General features: G+C 41.8%; 1 pseudogene; it reads left to right on the top strand.

The window, feature by feature from the left end:
• The first annotated feature begins 201 nt into the window (after positions 1–201).
• On the top strand, positions 202–609 carry LOC132651146 (large ribosomal subunit protein eL27-like; annotated as a pseudogene).
• The last annotated feature ends 7,944 nt before the right edge of the window (positions 610–8,553 follow it).

The following is an 8,553-nucleotide window of genomic DNA, read 5'->3' as shown; positions in this document are numbered from 1 at the left end:
CCCATCAGTCTGGCCTGTGGGAAAGTCCTGTGGTATGTTTTCTTAATTGGTAGTCCATATGGGGTCTCTTCAAGTTGCTATGGGGAGTGTCACTCTTTGGCTGTGCTGGTAATCCTGGATACTGTTACAAGGCTGGCTCCAGAAAAAAAAAATCCTTCTTTCCTCTCTGCTGGGTGCTGGCTGCTTGCTGTTAAAGTGGGCAAGTTCATGAAACTTGGGAAAGTGTTGCTCGTCCTAGCTGGATGCCACTCCAGATGCAAACCCATCACTGTGAAGAATATTGGTGATGGCACCTCAGAAAGCCCTTACCCTGTCATGCCCTGATGGCTGGAATTGACCACTATCCTCAAAAAGTGACAACTGCCCAGGACCAGATGAAAACTGCTAAAAGATGAAAGGTCAAGTCCTTTGTGAAAATTTATAACTACAATCACCTTATGCCCACAAGGTAATCTGTGGACATACCCTTGGACAAGACTGTTGTCAAAAAGGATGTCTTTAGCTACACAGCTCTGAAATGCAAGGCCAGGTGGGAGGCCAAGATCAAGTTCAAAGAACAATATAAGACAGGAGAAGAGCAAATGGTTTCTCCAGAAGCTTCACTTTTAGGTATATTTTTGTTTCCATCATTAAAAATTTAAGAAGGAGGAGGAGAGTTATCCCAGCAAGTCACAAGAATCAAGACAGTAAGCAGCATTCCTCCATGCTCTCAGCTTTAGGTCCTGCCTTGAATTCTCATGAATTTCTGGCTAGTGGACTACAAAATGTCAGTTGAAGTAAACACTGTCCTTTCCAAGTTGCTCTTTGTCATGATGGTTCATCACCACAATAGAATCCCTGACTAAGACACAGCAACACAGGTAAACAAGAAAGGGTGAATGAGGATCACTGAGATGGTGGCTTCTTGTTCCCAGAAGACATTGTTAGGAGAAATGGTGGACAGGCACACAGTTTGGTTTCTAAACAAGACCAGTACTAAAGGAGGGAAGATCATGTGGCCTAAAAAATACCTGCCAGGGTCTTTTTGGTGGACTTCCAGCCTTAGTTCTGTCCTATCCCACTGGGATAAATTGGTACTTCTCTTAATACTCAACCAATATCAGGAATGTCCACAATAGCAGGGCATGTTGGCACACACCTGTAAATTCCAGCACTAAGGGAAGCAGGGCAGGGATATCTCTGTGAGTGCAAGGCCAGTCTGGTCTACAAAGTAAGTCCAGGACAACCAAGAATATGCAAAACACCCAGCCAGTATTAACAAACAAAGAAACAGAAAGAATATCTAGTTATCCCTCAAGTATAACCCTCATGAGCCTTGGGCTTAAATTCATTGTGTAACAGATAATTGGCAAATTTCCAGGTATGATGAATGTAGAAAAATAACATTGTTCTCATTCATTTTTGCTTGTGAGAAATTGGGTCCAGGTTCAGCATATCCCACATAGACAAAGACACATGGAGCTTGGGAGTAAAATCCAGCCCAGGAGAAGTAGCTGAAATATCCCAATTAGGCCTCAAGGGGCCATTCTCAGCCAGCATGTCCTCTATGAGACCTTATCTCAAAAATAAGCAAATAGAACCAGTGAGATGCCTCAGCAGATGAAGGCACTTTACTGGCATAATCATGATAACCTGAATCACACACCCAGTTCCAAAGAGCAAGGAGAGAAGTGAGTCTAAAGAGGTGTTCTCTAACTTCCTCTTACCTGCTGGCACTCATACACATACACAAGGATAAATAAATTATTCCAGTATGTAAGCCAAATAAACCATTTCCTCCTGAAGTGGCTTTGGTCTTGCTGTTTTGTCAGAGCAATGGTAACCCTAACTAGGACATCCTGTTTCAAAAACTTAAGAGAGCTCTTCATTCCTGTTCATCTCAGAAGTCCCAAATGGCCTTCAAATACATGCCAATGTGCCATTTCCAAATTCCTGCCTTATCAATAAGACTTGTAGGCCAGCAAAAGCTAAAGGGGTAGCAGCAAGTAGAAAAACAAATTCCTAGTGAATTGTTAAAAATAAACATTGTTCTTCTTGATTCTTTTTTCAATGCAGTTTATTCAGGAACCTTGAACAATCATCTGACCCTGGGGAAAGCCAGCCCACAGCTTAAATAGCCTCTGGGTAGCCAACCCCAGCGTGCCACGTGGGCAATGCAGATAGGTCCATATACATGGAAGCAAGCCAGATCCTCAGCCTTAGCCAAATGTGGAATTGTTCATGACAGAGAGCACTCCTCATCGGGAAGGTGGAAGGCGGAAACCAGCTCCATCTTTAAGGCACAGCATTCTGCAGCTCTCTACAGTTCCCCCTTTTTGTTTTAGACGCATCAGGCAAGAGTAGAGGTCTTATCTCTGATATTAGAAATAAATTGGGACTTTGTACTAATGTTCATTTAGGTGTCATCCACCCAAAGAGCATCAGACCCGTCCGATACCTTTTTCTCAGAGGCAGGACCTGGGGCATCAACCCGCATGCAATCAGACATGCTCTTCTCTGGGTCCAAAGCAGCTGATTCTGAGTGCAATGCTTAGCCTCGCATCCTGAGCATAACATTTTAGCTTTTTATGGTAGCCAACCATGCTTGGGGAGACTGTCCTGCTTCAATGGCTGTAAAGGCCTGAATGGTCATGGCTGCATTACTCTGTTGTGAGACTCTAACCCTGCAGCTCTTCTTGATTCTTAGAGTCATAAAAACTGTTGATGAGAAAGGCAACAACACATATGAATCTAATTTACACATGTTACATTCTAGAGGATGATGCTCCTAGGTGCTTCATCCAACCCTCACTGTAACCAAATTTCTGTCAGGTCAGCCTGTCACTGTACCAGACAACTGCTCCCAGGAGGAGGGGAACATGACTGACATGGAGTTGTAAGCCCAGAGCCTGGAGATGGAGGCAGAAAGTTCAGGATTTCAAAGCCAGCCTTAGCTACATAGTAAGTTTAGTATACCCCCATAAGAACCTGTCTCAAAAAGAAAATCAAAATTCAACCCAACCCAAACCAACCAGCCAACAACCTTCCCTCCAAACAAGAAACCAAATTTCCAGAAATCCTAGGTGTTCACTGTACAGTGTATGGACATCTTTATGGGTTTATCTTTTCATGTGTGTGATGGAAGTGTTTTGCAGAATGACTGTAGATGCTTGACCACATGTCACCAAGTTATCAGGGCAGCTAAGTTCCCCATTATGAATTGGGTGCCATCCAGCCCTCTGAGGCATAAAGTTGGTCATTTTCGACAGTGGTCCATTATTAAATGAAAATGCTTTACATGAATCAGACTCATGGAAATCCTGAAGGGATAAGTAATTTGCATAAGAAAAGGGTACTAATGCCTTTTCCCTTCACTTGCATCTGTGGTCTCTTACTAGTATTGTTTGACAGGTTAGCTGAGAAGAGACTCTAGGGCTTGTCTCAAGACAGTTCTGCATAATATTTTTGTCCCTACCCAAAAGTGGCTCTGAATAATAAATTGTGAGTGAGGATTTGAATCCAGCATCTACTATAGTTTATTATTATCTTACCATAGTTCTATATTATAATTGCTTCATAGACACAGCAGTCTCTCAAGAAACTGTATGAGAATTAGTTATCAAAAAAGATGCTGTATCCAAATGTAAAGGAGCATTATGATAAATTAATAGGTATTGCCTATATAGACCCAGTCCTTATCAAGCTGTGTCTGTTTCCCTCTAGAACAGGATACAGATAAATAGATTTAATTATAATACAGTCTGATGAAAGGCAAGAAGAGAAAAAAATCAAGTTCTAGAAGAATGTATGGATAGGGCAGGGCCTAGGGGCTCATGTTTAATCCCTGCACTCAGGAGACAGCAGGCTGATGTCTGTGAGTTTGAGTCCAGTTTGTAGCATGGTCTACAAAGTGAATTTCAAGACAGCCAGGACAGATACACAGAGAAATCCTGTCTTAGAAAACAACAACAAAAAGAATATATGGATGATATGGTAGTTACAAGCCTTCTTTCTAGTTGTGGTGGAGAACACCTATAATCTGAGCATTCAGGAGGCAAACAGACAGATCTCTATGGGTTCAAAGCCAGCCTGATCTACATAAGGATATCCTTTCAAAAAATAAAACCGGAAAGTTTTCTGAGAGGAAATAATATTTGAATTGAGATTAAGAAGGTTCAGTAGGAGGCAGGAAGATAGAGTGAAGTGAAACAGGGCAAAAAGGTGGAGGTGAAGGAAAATAAACGTGGTTAGAGAAATAGTAAGTGCCAAGGTCCTGATGTGACAGTCAGCACAGAAAGTATGGACCTTAGAAGATAAAAAGAGAAAGGGCCAGGGATGAGGTTAGGTGACTGTCCTGAGGATGCAAAGTCACTGAAGTTTCAAGGACAAAATCAGTGTCACAATGTCACATTTTATGATGCTTCTGTGACTAAAGCGGTTGTAGTAAAGGCCACGGAGGGAAGTGGATGGCTTGGTATGCCATGGTTAAAATTGGTCACCAGGCATGGTGGCTTACAAATATAATGCCAAGTGAGTGGGAGGCTGAGAGAAGAGAATAGTGTAAGTTCAAGGACAGCCTGATATACACAGTGAATTCCACTGCAGCTTGGGCTACATAATGAAAACTTTCTTTAATTATTAATTAATTAATAACTAATTAAAATCATAGGCAACTATCTGGTATATAGTTTTAAAGCATTTGAAGTAGAAGATTAAACTCTTTCTGTGAATTAATGTTATTGTGCTATTTTAGAATGCAAGATACACCCAGGTGATGGAGTCTGGTTGCTTAAATGTTGGCATTTCCCAGGTGTTCTTGAGGTTTACAGAGATAGAGGTTAGCCTTGTTCCAGTTTTCCAAGCCAGGTGTCAATGACAATTCTCTGACCTTATGTGAACTCCTAAAAGGAGTTTTAGAATAGAAAAATAGAATATATTTCTATTTTGTTCTTTTGAGACAGGACTTCTATGTACAGTCTTGGCTGTCCTGGACTCTCTTTTGTAGACCAGGCTATTCTTGAACTCACAGAGATCCTCCTGCCGTTACCTCCTTGAGTGCTTAAAGGTATGCACATGTGTATTATTCCATCGATCCTTACAGTGCTCCTAGAAGTAGAGACCAATCTAGATGAAAATAAAAGTAGTCTTCAACTATTTAATAGGGTTGTGAGATGTATCAGTCATGGTTGCCCTCAGCTAAGAAAGGCAAGGAAACACTCAAAGCGATAATCGCTGGCTTAAACAATAGGTTTCTGGTATGGGTTGCACATTAGAACTGGCAGAGGAGTTTTAAAACTTACAGAGGCTTAGTTAGGTCCCTTCATCAGAAATTCCAGAGTGAGATAAACAGCAGGTACTGACTTGAAAATTCTATTCGTGATTATAATGAGAATATAATCAGAGTGATAGCCTGTTTACTAGTTTAAAAGGGTAAAGACTGTGTGAGTCTCTCTGTGTGTGAGTCTCTGCGTGTGTGTGCACATGCACATGTGTGCAGAGTTCTCAGCGTGTGCATAACTATATGTGAGTATGCATCCATGCGTGTGCACATGCATTTGGAGGCCATAGGTCAACATCAGGTGTATTATTCATTCATTATTCACTTTGTTTTTCTAAGCAGGGTCTTTCATTGTACTCAGAGTTCTCTGCTTCAGCTACACTGGCTGGTCAGCAAGCTCCTGTCTGTCTCAACAGTGCTAGGACTATAGGTACACACTGTACATCTAGCTTTTCTCATGAGTGATGAGGATCAAAACTCAGGTCTTCATGCTTTTGATAGCCAGTACTTTGTCAACGGAGCCATCTCCCCAGCCAAATACTTTTTTTTTTAACAAAAAAGTGAGTGAAGCAGAAAAGCATAGTTGCTAACAGGCCTCATTGGGGAGTCAGGATCCCTTCTTTCCTTCTTCCTCACCACCCTAAGCTTTAAGCTTTCCTGCTCTTGGTCACAAGACAGATGCTGCTACTAACACTGTGTTTAAGCTCCATGCTAGAAGAAGGCAGCAACAGCAGCTTCTGCCCTCATGGATCTTCTCCATTCTACACAAAAGTGGAAAATTGTATGAACAGGGGCTACCAGCTTCCCAAGCTGTGCTACACTGCTTTCTCCACTGAAATGGAGTCTAGGAGCTTGTATATGATGCAGTCCCTGTAGAAGGCAAGTTGTAAACATTCCTGAGTGAACAAATCTACAGTGTGAGCCAGGAAAAAGGATATTATGTCTTAAAGAAAATGTAAAATAAAGCTACCATTGTAGGACATACAATATCTGGGAGCGCTTTCATCACAACCTGACTCCACACCATTTTGTGTCCCATTTATAAGACTCTGTACAAGCCCCTACTCCATGATACTTTTTTGAGGTTGTATTAATTGGTTAATACAGCTGTCCCTTCAAATTCCAAATTTTCATTTGAGTAGGAAAGCAGCAGTCACTCACCTAAGCCTGGAGAGTAAAATTACCAGAAATTCTTCCCCACAAAGTCCTGGCCTCTTTCTGCCTCGTGGTCATCAAAATGAATTTTCATTTCTTTGCTAACATGAAGTTCACATTCAATTATTTGCTTCAATGTTTTGAGTTACTGCAAAAGTGCCCCTTGGGTCTTTTCCACTTGAATCCATTATCAGGGCCCCCATCACAATCTCTAGCTTGGGAATTACTCCTGTCCAGTCTCTATCCAGAAATGAAGACTTATAATTTACAGCTTTCTTCTGAACAAGAATACCTTGATATGACATGGGTAAATTCAACCCAGGATGTCACTGTGACTCAAGAGGACGTAGGAAGCACCTACAGGGTCTGGCCCAGTGAGTTCCCTGAACAAGGTCCAAGCCTTAAGAGTTTGGGTATCTCTTCCTCATGGACCAGTGATATTATAAGAGCCATAACTGAAGGTTGGTTCTCACACAGAACTTTTCTCTGAAGGGTGTGTCAAAGGGTAGCATTCCAGCCCACCCCACCCCTGAAGTAAAAATGCTCTTCCTAGTAGAACTAGCCAGTGGGCTTCAGGTGGAGTTTGCTTGTGACATCTTCAGGTGTTTTATCTTTGTCTTCTTTGAGGAAACTGAGGCAGATTATGGAAGAGACATTTTCAGGGAAGTGAAGATGACACTCTGATAAAAAGATAAGACTCTGAGCTTGGATTAGATGTGGAGGTACTGGTAAGGAGTTCACAGTATGCTGAGCCAGACTGGCCTGATAGGGGTTCTTAGTCATCTTATGGAAGTCATAGAGGATAGAAATGAACTATCTGATGGTTCTAGAAAGTGCCATTTTCCTCTTTGCCATCTTCAGGAAGATGTAATCACATTCAAGAGTTTCTTTCTGTTGTTATCATGTTGTCCTTAATCTTTTTATTTGCAGTGATTAATGAGCCTGTTAAATGTTTTCTTTTTCATATGAAGTTTTTTTTTTTTTTTAATGTCAAATCTAATGCTTTTAAAATGACATAGCGTATTAAGGAACTAACCCTGGATATTTTCTCCTATCAGATGGTGCCTGATAAAACCTGGGATGAGCCATCGCATTCCTGTGTGTTGCATCACAGCTCCTACTCAGGAGCACATTTGGTGAATGACTGAGCTAGATCACCTCTCTGAACATCTGCAGAAGTCCTGGTGGAGGTGGGATAAGGAGGAGTGGTAGGTGTCATATCTGGAAGACCCAACACTGGGCCTTCAAATGATAAAGGGAAGGGGGGAGTGAGAGACCAAACCTTCTGGATATTGGTTTAAAGTTTAAAGCACAAACCTGAATGAAGTCCAGCCAAATGGAGGCATGTGCAGCCACCTAGGGAAAAGAACTAGCTTTACTACATAGTTTTCCTGCCCAATAGAGGTACAGTTGCTAGGAAACCAGCCCAGATGGCCAGGCCAGAATCATTTGTGGTCTTGACACCTACAGTAAACCAATAATTTCAAAAGTCAAATTCCCTTACCCAATCATGTAACACCAAGGCATGTAATACCCTGCTTGCATTTTTCCCTTTACAAAACCTTGTTCTCCTAGACTGAAGAGTTTAAGTTAGCCTGAGTATGACTCCATTTTGAAATAAAGAGCCATCTTGACTGGGAGCTGACCTCAGGTGCCAGGAAATATCACCGAATGTACACATTGGCAGAAAACAAATTTAACTCTTCTAGCAACAGCCTACAGGAAATATCACAGAATAAATACTTCATAGAAAGTAGAGACAATCTACCTGGCAATAATCAATGAGAATCAGTTGGAAATCAGCTGGGAAAATTCTCCCCAATGTTTCAGATATAGTTTAGAAGAATAGCAAATGTGATTATGTGCCTCAGAGAAGGTCACCTCTCCCCTCTAACTTTTACCTAATCCTGTAATGTCAAGACATGCCCCCCTGCTTGTTGTCATGGAAACCCCATGCTCACAGACATTCCCTTTAAAAACCTGCTCACTCAGAGCTCAGGGTCCCACTTCTCTACTGCTGCATCAGTGAGGCTTGCGTCCTGAGTTCAATGCTCTCATAATAAAGCTTTCTTGCTATTGCATCAAGTCATCTCCTGGTGGTCTCTGACGGTCCCATGATACTGGCATTACAAGACCACAAG

This window comes from Meriones unguiculatus (assembly GCF_030254825.1).
Source record: "Meriones unguiculatus strain TT.TT164.6M chromosome 13 unlocalized genomic scaffold, Bangor_MerUng_6.1 Chr13_unordered_Scaffold_40, whole genome shotgun sequence".
Taxonomy (NCBI): Eukaryota; Metazoa; Chordata; class Mammalia; order Rodentia; family Muridae; genus Meriones; species Meriones unguiculatus.
Note: the sequence above shows the minus strand (reverse complement) of the source record. Positions and strands in the feature narration are given on the sequence as shown.